Here is a 12,277-nt window from a genome sequence, read left to right as displayed (position 1 = left end):
GCTGCCATGCCTTACATAACATCAATGAATGAGAAAGTAGTTATTTAGTTTCCTAGGATGCACACTGCCCATTAGCCATATGATTCTCCATATGGCGCAGCAAACAGTCCAGACAAAGCTTTGCAGTAACGCAGCTCCAAAGATCAGCATCCTCTGAGGATAACAGCAACAGCAATTCAGACTTCACAAGCTCCAAATTCCCTTTGGTATGTATTTAAATAAACAGGCATTCTTACCTTAAGAAAGCAATACTAATAATTATAGCGGTGCTCAGTAGAGCCTCCTCTGTTTCATCTGTGCTTGTAAAAATGAATCTTGGTGCAACTGTCTGCTGCAGCAGGTAATCAATAATATAACCTGCTTCTTCTGTTGCCAGAGCCGCTCCATCTGAACACTAGCTAACGTGAACACTGTCAGTGTGAGTCATACCAGTGACTCAGAGCAGATGCAGAGCTGCAGGAGGAGTTTAAGTTTCAAGGCTGCCTCTCGCTCCAGCTCCCTGTCACACAGGCACTCACTGCCTGCCTGTGTCTCTGTGTGTGCCTGCAGACTGCCCCAGAAGTTGGATTTTATCCTCTGCATAATCTTGGAGAGTTGAGCAGTTTGTTTGTTTGTTTGGGGGTTTGTGTTTTTCCCCCCAGAATAGCAATTCTGCTTCTTCACCACAAATATATTTGTCAGGAATGCAAGATCTTGCTCTGCAGACCAAGTGAATACCATGGTATGGCAGGTGATGCACTACTACAAGACACACGTGGGCTCACATATCTCGTCAAGAATAGAGGCAGAACTCAAAAAAGCCAGGAAAGAGTGTAAAATGAAAGTATTGAGTCTGGGCAATATCCATTTATTCATGACAACTTCATAGCAGAGTGTCTGATTTCATTAAGTACTCTGGGCATGGCAAATTTAGTCTCAAACATGAGCCTGATTTCATTAAGTACTCTGGGCATGGCAAATTTAGTCTCAAATGCAGTGACATGAGAGAACTGTAGGAAGGACTGTAAGAAGGGATGCACATGAGCAGAAATGCTGTGTGCCTGCCACCACTTTAGCAGGGAAAAGAGCCTATAGGAAAACAGAATAGCTGCATTATAAACAGGAACAGTGCATTTGGGCTTAGGGTCGAGTTCTGGCAGCTGCCCCCACAGGTATCCATCTCACCAGGCACTAATAGCCCAGTCAAAGAAGCATTTTGAACATGTATTTATTTCCCAGGCCTGCCAGACTCCCCACCATGAACAAGCGAGAACAGGCACCATGAAGCCAAAGTTAGGCACTTAATGTTGGACACTTGATATACATTGCTGTACTGATCCCACTTATTTCTGAAAGGCACATTGTACTAAGCAGTTGCAGTATTTAACAGATTCAGCCCTCAAGAGAGATGAAGCCATCTAGTACTGAGCCATCAGGTTAAGTACATGGAAGCAAATTAGAGTGGGATGAATCAAGCAAGTATTGTCAAAAGAAGATGCTGGCTGAAGGAACAATGCCACTAAAATGCAGAGACCTCCTAAACAGCCACTCACATAAACATCCCAGATAGTCTGGGGAAAAAACACTTGGTTCATGTCAAAGCATTTACAGCTGAACATTTTCCCTCATACTTAGCAAATGTCCAGTTGGCTATCACCCAGCTAAACAGATTTGTGTTGAAATTTCTCATGGAAAGGCTAATATCAAAGCATAACTTTCATGGGTCTGTGCGTTTTGTCATTTTAAAGAATTCATTCTCTTTCAAAGCCCAGTAAAATTAAAGGTACCACTGCCCATTCAATGCAAGTATGTGTGCAGCACTCTTCAGTACTGTATCTGGCTGTTAAAACTGCTGAATAAACTTTGTGCTACTGACGACAAATGTTTACTCCATGTCTCTCAAAGCAGCCAAGAACACTGCCTTGGCACGGATCAAGAGATGAGAAGGAATCAAGTTGAGCAAAACAATTCTTGAAGCATGGTCATGGAGACAGCATCAACAAGGGGGATATAGAATAGCTGGTATCTATGATGATACACTGAATTAAATTCTTTCCCCTACAACCATTAGTATTCTACCACTTGGAAAATCTTCTGTTGAATCCCATCCTTTCCCCCAATTTACTAATGACAGTGAATATTTCCTCCTGTTAAGCTTCCAAGGCTTTATTTTTGTGTTTTAAATGCTTGAATAGGTGAAAGAATGCTAAAACCCACAGCATACCAGGGAAAAAACCAAAACACAAGAAAACCACAACAGCAGCAACAAAAAACCAAACCAAGACCCTTGGGATTTTAATCAGGAAAACTAACATGGTCCAAATGACATCTATGACACAGGCAGAGAAGAAGACAAAACTGGATGATACTTCACACGTCTGGGGGTTTGGAAGATGGTAATTTGTTTTTTCTTGGGAGGTGGGGAGTTGTGGTTTTTGTCTCCTTTAAAATATATGGCATGCAGTTGTATATCTACATTCAATTTTGTGCTGCTGTCCAGCTAAGAGCCAAGATTTGGATCAAAGCTGACTCAAAGAAAAGAGCTGTTAAAGGCCTCAAAGGGATAAAGCACACCAAGAGTGAGCACCCACTGTGTAAAATGCATGTACTTGCCTCAGCTGCAAATGACCTCATCTACAAATCAGATGTGATTTAGCTGCTGTAGGCAGCAGTTTCCTGTTGTTTAATTGATAAGTCTTTTTTGCTGGACATTCTGAAATAGAAAGGGGTTGGGCCAGGGGTTGAAAAGTGGGAAAACCTGAAGCTTCTTACCCCAGCCAAAGTGAATATACACAGATGTGGATGAAATCTTGACCAGAAATTTAGCACAGCTTTCTGAACTAAACACTGCTGGAAGAGATTCTGCATTAAGAGGCAGTGTAGACTATTATACACTCTTTACATTCTACAGATAATGTTTTTTCCTTACTCACCTTTAGGTAGCAAGCAAGAAAAGGCTTTTCTCTAGTACCTATTCAGCATGGTACCAGGCTCAAGAATCTTGTTCTTCCTTATCACCTCCCTGTCTCCAGGAATTAATTTGTTTGGAATTATTTTTAAAGTCATTATTAAGCCAGTGATGGTGGAAGTGGTTTCCCACAGCCTATTCCAGATTGTCAGATTTCTTATTAACCTGCTTTCTCATGAAAGCTCAGATTGTCCTCACCAAGAACATGAACCTCTAATCCTGTTTCTGAGCCTTATTCTTCTTAGGTTATAATGTCTGGGGGTGGGGAGGGAATGGAAAAAAAAACAAAACAAAAAACAACCATTCATTTTCTTCAAGGACAGACCTGGCTCCTGATGCAGCAGGGCAACTGAAGCAGATTGAGGACCACTGCCAATATCCACAGTGCCTCCTTTCACCCTCACCCTCCTAGCTTTCCAATCATCTTTCCAACAGCTACATTCTCTCATGCATCCTAATGTTTCATAATCTTATTTTTCTGAGTCCTGTGTAAAGGTAAGAGTTCAGAGACACTAACTTTTGAGGAGCACTGACACATTTTCAAGAGGAAAAGCAGAGCTAATTTCCTGAACAGGCTTATACTCTTTTATCATTGACATGGGCACTAAAATACTTTCCAAAGTACCAGTGAGCAGCCACATGTGGAAGTGAGCACCATGCACACACACAGTAGAAGACACTCACTGCAAAAGGCGCATGTATTCTGAAAATACATATGGGCAAAAATTTGGGAAGATGAGTATTTTTTGCATTATCTTACAAACACAGCTAACTGACTTGACATATGTCCACAGAAAAATGCAGAAACTAGATCTCGGTGTCTTGCTTATTAGACTATCAGACTTCCCTTTCGATGCATCTCACTAGCAGGTTCCTTTCTTCCATCTAATTACCTTTCAAGGGTATTTTGATATGCCATGACAAAAGCACTGTTTGCTTCTCAGGAAAATTAAGACTCCTGCTGGGAAAAGTGTCAGAACCAGAACCTTTACCATGCACAGACAATGAACGGAGAACACATGAGAGCAGATCTTTAGTGACTGGGTATGGGGAGAGGGATGAGGATGATGCACTTACCACAGTTATCTTAAGATTTCTGAAGATGAATAACAGGACACACTGTAGCAGTTGAACTTTTTACCTTCACTACATCATCCACCACTTGGTAGCATCTTGCAGTCCTCTCTAAAAAGCAAAGCAACCCACAAGAGGCTGTGGGAAACCGTTTCTTGCACACAAGTACATCTCTTCACTGAGACCACCTCCTCAAGCTACTGCTATAGCTGTGACCCACGTAAAATGTATTTTTTAGTACTCCCTAACAATCCAAAGCTACATAGACTGCAATGGAAGAGACAACAAAGTTACAAGCTGCCAGTAACACAATGCATGCAGATCTCGCAGATCTCAGAGGGAACTACTTCTGCAAATCCAGTGAAAATGCAAAAGACAACCTAAATGCCCATTTCCCCTTAATTGTCTTTTATCACCAGATGAAACAACAAACTGCAGAGACGAAGATCAGAGAAATCAGCCAAAACAAGACAAGGACAATATATCTCATAGCAACAAAGATGTACTGACCAGATGAGAGACTGGCTTACAGACACTGCTGTGGCTCCTGCATATACAGACAACCACACATTGCAAAGGCTTGCTTGGGTAAGGAGGACTCTCCAGATTGCTCTTGATGTCAGCACACTGTCAGCTGATCTTTTGGCAACCGGCCTGCTCACATCTATCCACTTCTGCTCTCTTTTTCTCTCTAATGCTAACATCTGCCCATGTTTTGCATTGACAGAAAAGGTCAGCAAGACCCTAATGACACATTAAACCTGATAATCAAGCAATGCACCATTGATAATTACTGTGTGCCTGCTCTCATTCTGCTTATATTCAGAACTCAGCTTTTTCCTAAAAAAATCCCCACATAGGGCAAGTGCAGAAGAATCCATAATCTCAAATCTTACATACGTGCCATAGATTCAGTTTGGATAACAGAGAAAGTATGCCAGAGCACACCCAGTCTCTCCAGGCTTCCAAGAACATTAAAATCTGTTCTATCAATACAGCCACAAATTCCTTATTCCAAACAATCTTTATTTTTCTATACAATGCACAACTACCCCTCTGTTGCAAACCAGCCTGCTCATTTTCTGCATTCATACAATCACTTCAATTGAATATTGACCTGTGAATCCTAAGAAAAGAGACACCCAAACAAACCCAGGCATAAACTCATTTTGAGGCAAGCCTGTCTGACTTAAACATCACAATTCTTCACATTGTCTAACAAAATTCTATACTCTGATGGATATTCTCTAAATCCACACATTTTGCTCATTCAATATACTCTAAATATTTTCAAACTGAAGTTCTTTCTGTTGTCTCCACAATGCAGGACTTGCAGATCTCATGCTGGTAACCTGTGACTGGTAGATTCTTCAAATGCCTCAGAAAGAACAATTGTCAGTGCTGGAGAAAGTGGATGCAAAGACTTACTGTTTTCCCAGTACCATCTGCTGCACTGGGGAAAACAAACCAAAACCCTGTAAGACTGAATGCACAGCTGAACATTTTTGATGACTATTCCTGCAGTATTTGCTATAAAATTTACTCCTCATTTCCACAAAGAAAGAGCAGCTGTAATGAGAGATTTCTGTGGTTGCACAATAGATTTCTAATGCTTTGTGCTGTCTTCCCAACTCATCTGCAGTCTTTTGCAAGTTAACCAGTCCCTATTTTCAGCAGGGATATCATCTTTCGATAGGTTCTTAATTAGTAAGGCCATGAAAAATAACTGCCTATTTAACATGTTTACAGGCCTCATTCTCTTATTCCTATTTTTGTCATTCTTTGCCTCCATTGTACAAAAAAAAAAGTCCTGCTCTTAGTACAGCGTAATACAGCACTTCACAAAATGCCAAGAGGGTCCCCAAATGTAAGTTGATCAGTAAAAAAAAAATAATTAAAGGCCACAGGGTTAAACCATTTTTCTTCCTTCTCAAAATTCTTTATTCCTTCTTTCAAAAGAAGAAATTATTAGAGATATTAGAAAACAATACAATCATAAAGAGTTATCTGCAAGCTCACAACTTTTAAGTCATTATGTATTTGTAGTACACAGGAAATTATTCTCCAGATTAATGCCACCAAATAATCAATGGGACCAAAGACTAAGGTACTGTACACAGAGTATCCAGCAGGGAACCCAAGGTGGAAAAGCTTATTAAAAGTGTTGTTAATGGAAGTGTTTCTTTCATGATTAATTTAAATTTTGACATTCAGAACTTAATTGATTTGAGATCATTTGGGATTTTTCCTAAAATGAGGTCACAGAAAAAGCTCACTAAAAGTAGCACTGTGGTGTTCCTAATGGGATTTCAAAAAATCTTTAAGTCAAAGGCTACATGTCTTATTCTAAGAACAGTCAATTCTAAACCAGCAAACCTACAGAGACGGTAAAAGTAGGCAAGTAACAATGATTTTTAAAAAGAATAGATTCAGACTCTCCTTATTAAATGAACTATTTTCTTTTCTGGCAGGTACATAAAAATACAGACCCCAAAGAGACCCACCAGTTATAACACATTTTTCCATGTATCTGTTGGAAGAACAGATGATATATCAGTGCTTTGATGTGTTTCTGCTTTTCTTCTCAATGAGCTTCACTTGCTTATGTATAATCCATAAACATGCATTAATATATTGCTGTATGTTTAGAATATTTTCACTTTCTAGTAGAGCAAAAGGCCTCTGGCATGGGATGGCATGGTGACTAAGGTCAGACCAAAGATTACAGACATTTGCATCATACAGTGTTTTGGGAAAACACCAAGTCCTTGAATTTTATTTTAACATACAACCTCTTGTTTATAGTCAAACTGCACCGATCTAAACTGGTAAGATTACATTATCTTTTTATATTAAAAAGACAATAAAACAAGTATTTTCTATCAACTTTCTCTCTCCCATTTCCACCTCCTTCTAATTCTGTGATGTACTTCAGCTCTTTGGAATTGATGGCTGCTCCTGCACCTGCCTGATGATGGTCACAGCCCACAGGTCCTGCCACTCCGCACCCCTGGGAGCTGCAGCTGTCCTTTCACACCTGGCTGGGTCACAGAACCAAGGCTTCCTTCACACACAGATTAGTTTGGTGAAAAGGACAGGTCTGTTGGCATGCATTTTGCATCTGAGACAACCAAGGATAGAGAAAAAGCATGCACCTGGAGATGAGGTCATGTTATCCTCATTACTTGCTCTCTAGATTACCACACAGCTTTTAACCCAAACTAGAGGAAGGCTGGTTTTCCTTCTCCCAGCTCATTTTACGTGTTTCTGGGGGGCAAGGTGTGGGACTGGATGGCTGGGTCTTGTTGTTTTGGTTTTTTTTTTCAAATGGAAGAATGAAGCAGATTGAGTCTGAGGCTCAGAGGTACAAGTTTCTAGGGCCCACCTGACTGAGCTGGTAATACTTGTATTCATTACTTGCCTGACATTTTGCACAGTCTTGGGAACTGAATCTTAAGATCTAATTAGTGCATTTAATATTGGACAAGCTTTCTTTAGAGTATTATTAAATAATTCTAGGATAATGCTTAGTTTTGGAAGGAAGATATCCATTCATCTCCATCCACATCTTGTGAAGTTGACTCTAGTCAACTAGTTGACTCTAGTCAATGCACAAATGCACAAATATTTCAAAGAACTATTTAATAAATGACAGTCACATTCCTATAAAGTTGCACTCCAAACTACATTCATTTTTGCAAGGTGAGGATTTCAAAAATTCATTAAATCATTTTAGAGACAAAGAAGACTAACAGAAAAAACCTGGCTTTAAACACAAAACCACCAGTACAAGTCAGCAAGAGCCACAAAGACAGGTAGCATGAAAATATTTCATCAATTGCTATATTCCAAAATAGCATTAATTCTCTGATAATTTCTCTTGGGAAAAACAATTCTAATAACCCTCCATGCAAGGCCTTCTGAAACAGAGTACAGTAAATTAACATTTGCTGATTATATGAACAGTGAACAGAGACAGCAAGCTGAGCAAAGAGGAAGAACACAGAGCATGCAAACTGTGTGTTCCACACCCATAACTGTGGAAGGACTCTTAAAATACACAGGCAGTAATTCAATATTACACCTGTAGTTAAGATGAAAAAGGAAACAGAAACATTAAAATGAAAGACAAGTAAAAGCTATCCTCACATTAAACTAGTTTCAAAAGTATGGGTGTATTTTTTTTTTTTTTTACAGTGGGTCTAAAATAGGGTAAGATTTAAGCAGCACCTGTTTTGGGCAGAGCTTCTAAATAATCTGCCTTTTTTAGGAATTCATATAATAGATTGAAACCACATAAACACTGGCTAAACACTGTTTTAAAAGAACTTGACACTTTGTCAAGCTTATATAAATAAGCTAAAAATTTATTTTTATAGACTGTAATAGGTAGTCAACACAAGTCTTTTTCATCTACAAAAATAGAGCATATTTCTTCAACCTGCTCTCTCCCCCCAAGAGAGAAACTGAAGCAATCAGCATGAAACTGGTAGCAATCAGCACCTATATAAAAAAATGAAAAGGAAATAATAATTTTTTACTTGCATAGAAAAGAAATCCACATGGGAAAGCAACATATTTTTGGTATCTTACTTCTGATCTTTTAGTTTGTTTGCCTTTAAGAGAATTTTCAGGTCTATTACTCCATGTGCAAACTCCTGTAATTTAGATACTAAAAAGACGAAATTGTTAGACTTAAGTTTTTCATTGAAAAATGTCCCATTAAGGAAAAAAAAAGGGAAAGGAAAAAGTGGGAACTCAAAATACTTCATTAAAGAAACAAGTCTATTTATTCCTCCTACAGCTGCAGCCTGCTAAACATGAATAAAGGAATATTTAAGTACAGAAGCTAAAAAGTCATGCCTTAAAATTCTTCAATGCCTCTCGTCACTTCAACAGGTTGAAAAAGACTACAATTCATGCTTATATGCAATGTGGAGGATGAATAGACTGCATTAACAAGAATGTCCAGGAGAGTCAGAAAATGCAATGCATTCTCTACTCTCTCAGCAAGAAGACAGAGTGCAATTCAGAGCACCTAAGCTAAGCAGGAGCTATGCTAACTTAGATGCTGTCAGGAATCACCTCTATAAAGGCAATTGCTTCCCTCTAAAACCACAGAAGGAATGAAGTCTGCTGGTGCTAATATGCCCCAGTCAGGCCTACCAACAAATAAAAAATTACGCAGTAGACATACAGAAATGCTGCAGTGGATTAAGTCAAATAACTATCCAGTAGAAGCAGAGCTCAAAATAGAAAATAGATGGGAACAATCTCTGATGAGATTTTGTACAAGATAATATAAGAAACCAGGGAAATGTCAGAGCAGGGGAATGAAGACTCTCAGCAAGGCAAAGATCAATGTTACCATCAACAGGATACACACCAACCTCAGAGCAGTTCTTAGCATATGGTCTCGAAAGGAGAGAAGTCAACAGCACTGTGATGGCTCACTAATTGGCCAAACCGGATTAGAGAGCAGGAAACTGAGCAGTGATGGCCAAAGTGCACAGCAAGTCATCTTAGGGGAAAGTGTGGCAGGGCAGGAAAAACAGCACAGTTAACTCTGATGGAGAAAGATGCAAAGAGGTGGATTCAGGACAGGAGGAACTCAGGCAGAGACAGGCACACATTTCCCCAGGCAAGAGTGAGCTGACTGATTGACAGGCTGCTCAGAATAAAGAGAGATGCTTGTGGAAGCTGAGACAGTAAAGGAGAGAGTGGAGACAAAAGGACCTGGGAAGAGATCATCAGGAAAGCTTCACAGAAGTCTTATTTGGCAACAAAAACACTGTTTGCTAATTCTCTGTGGAAAAAGACCCAAACTTTTTCAGGTCTGTCTCTTGTTCTGAATTTAAGCAGAAGGTAACTATATGAATTTAGGCTGTACTTAATGATGCTCCTTGACAGCATCAAGGCCTCTTCCACTGACATAGCTGTATAGAAGCTGTAGAGAGCTCCTCACCATGAAGAGCTCTATAGGTTTCAGTCTGAAAAAAGGTTCAATTACATTTTCTGATGAACATAATACTCCCTGAAATTTTGGGTCTGACTGTCAGGAAACCAAGTGAGACACTAAACCAATAAAGCTTATTTAGTCAGAGGCTTCAAAAGTAACTCACTTCCTTGGTAAAGGGGACTAACCATTTACCAGGAGGCAACAACTTCTTACATCAAAGCAGTGCTACTTCACATGAAGTATTTAAGGTCTGCTTAGCCTCTTTAATGCAATAAAGACATAATACTGAATAAAGGGAAAGAAATACCATGCAAGTTTGCAGTGCTTCAATCAGAAATTCCTGGCTGGGCATTCACCAGTCCTCAAAGGTTTGGCTCCTGAAGCTGCAATATGGAGTTATGTAAGTCCCCCAGGATTTCTGAGCATGCTGGAGCACAGTTACATAAACCACATGACAGGCTGAGCTTGGATGCTGTTTTGGACCACCCATCCCTGAAACTCCTGGCCTTTTGGCTTGTGACAGAAACACTCTTTTAATGTCTGCACAGCTTTCTCCAAGTGTTGCTTTGCAGATTGGCACTACTGCCATTTTTCAGAATTATGTGATACCAACAAAAAAAGCCAACAAGAAGAAAAATACCAGTGACTCTAGAAGAACTGCTGTGCAGAGCCTCCACATGATATTCTACTGCATGGGTTTCAGGCCTGGAAAGGTACTGTGGCAAGTGTGGCCTCTAATACTGTAGAAGCCACACAGAAAAAAAAGGAAAAATAGTACTGCAAGTTTAACCTTTCTGCGAAACTCTGTTATCAACACCCTGAAATCTACAACAAAGCCATCTGCAGCAGTTACCTTTTATTGTCCTCTTTAAGTCCACACACTAGTTTTTGTACTTTGAGCAGCTAGTTAGTATAGGGTCTTCTTGAAGAGCTGGATGTCAAATACAGGAGGAGAGGGTAACTAAGAGGATGGCTTTTTTACCTCTTGGAAGTTGTGGGGGCTGCTCATCCTTTTTCCTCCAAAATGTGCTACTCATCATTTTTCTCTTAAGTACAAAGAACACTGAAGGAAGGTGTAAATAGGCAGTTCTATGGTACTGCAGTCTCAGCCTAGTTTCAAAAAACATTAATAGCTGAACTACAAGACAAACCTGGCTTAAATGCAGCATGGTGGAGAATAACAGCACCAGCAGAATGAAATGCTGTCTTTAGCTCACATAACACTCAACATACCCCAATTTGTGTACCAAAGACCAACCCTAGTTTTTCAAAGTAGCATAAAATTAATCCCAGCAAGACATGGGGGATAGCATCCTTCGTATTCAATTAGGGAGAGCAACTAAGAGCAGCTGGTGCAGAGCAGCATGTCTTCAAGCTAATCTCTAAACTGTTATCAAGTCCCAGAGTGATCCTACTATCATCTGCAAGCATAAAAATGAGACAATTCAGGAAATTACTGTTAGTCCTTTTTCTCTTTCTCAGTCTTTCAAGACTGAGAGCTAACAATTCTAATAAGAAAGAAAAAAAAAAAAAAAATAATTTTTCATATAAGTAATTAGGCTGGTAGGTCTTATTTTAGACAGAGATTACCCAGTTAAACATCCAAAAAATTTTCCATCTCTTAGGTATTTTTTTATCCCATTGCCTGTTTGAACAAACACAATACAATCTATTTTTGCACTGTACGATCACCATGGGTGCTAAAGGATGAGACTTGTACACTTGGGGCTAGTTAAAGGTAATGTCAACACTTATGCACACATGCACCATAATCAAGCACTTATCTTTCTTTGCAGGTGAAAACACAAAATTAGTCAGTAAATTAGTTTTTGTAGTAATTTTGCACTATTTTCTCAAGTCTATCTGCTTTGTCACCCTTCGAATTATTAAAACAGTGTTGCCACAAAATCATTCAGAGTGAATTATCTGCTTGAAAAATATCCCTATAGACAGGTGTAATTTTTAAAGTTAAAGTAGGAACAGTTTTCTCCTGGCATTCTTTTAAGCAACATAAAATTTGGAACTCTTACAACTGTTGTATCTAAACAACATAAAAGAAGTAACTCTTGTATTTATGAGAAATCCTTGAATATATTTCTCAAAAAATGTCACTGAAAACATGAAGCTACATAGATAGATAATAAATACATAGATAATAATACATAGATAATAAAACCTGAATCTCTTCAGGATAAGTTCAGCAAATACTTTAAGAGGACAGTATAGAGGTACAGGCCTACCCATCTTACTGCACATGCTCATCCACATCTGGCTCAATTCCACATGGAGAAACCGAA

At 39.2% G+C, this 12,277-nt stretch overlaps 1 protein-coding gene across 12 annotated transcripts in view; it reads right to left on the bottom strand.

Moving 5' to 3' along the window:
* Nucleotides 1-12,277, bottom strand: part of INPP4A (inositol polyphosphate-4-phosphatase type I A) — a 112,157-nt gene that overhangs the window by 83,290 nt on the left and 16,590 nt on the right. For 9 of the 12 annotated variants that reach the window (XM_041417960.1, XM_041417964.1, XM_041417961.1 and 6 more), the window contains exon 1: nt 237-375. The exons of the other annotated variants lie outside the window; for them this stretch is intronic. The gene's annotated coding sequence lies outside the window, so the exon portion shown is untranslated. Of the gene's footprint in view, nt 1-236; nt 376-12,277 lie in introns of those variants that run through there. 12 annotated transcript variants of the gene reach the window in all.

Source organism: Onychostruthus taczanowskii, unplaced genomic scaffold (genome assembly GCF_017590055.1).
Source record: "Onychostruthus taczanowskii isolate IOZ18803 unplaced genomic scaffold, ASM1759005v1 scaffold58, whole genome shotgun sequence".
Taxonomy (NCBI): domain Eukaryota; kingdom Metazoa; phylum Chordata; class Aves; order Passeriformes; family Passeridae; genus Onychostruthus; species Onychostruthus taczanowskii.
Note: the sequence above shows the minus strand (reverse complement) of the source record. Positions and strands in the feature narration are given on the sequence as shown.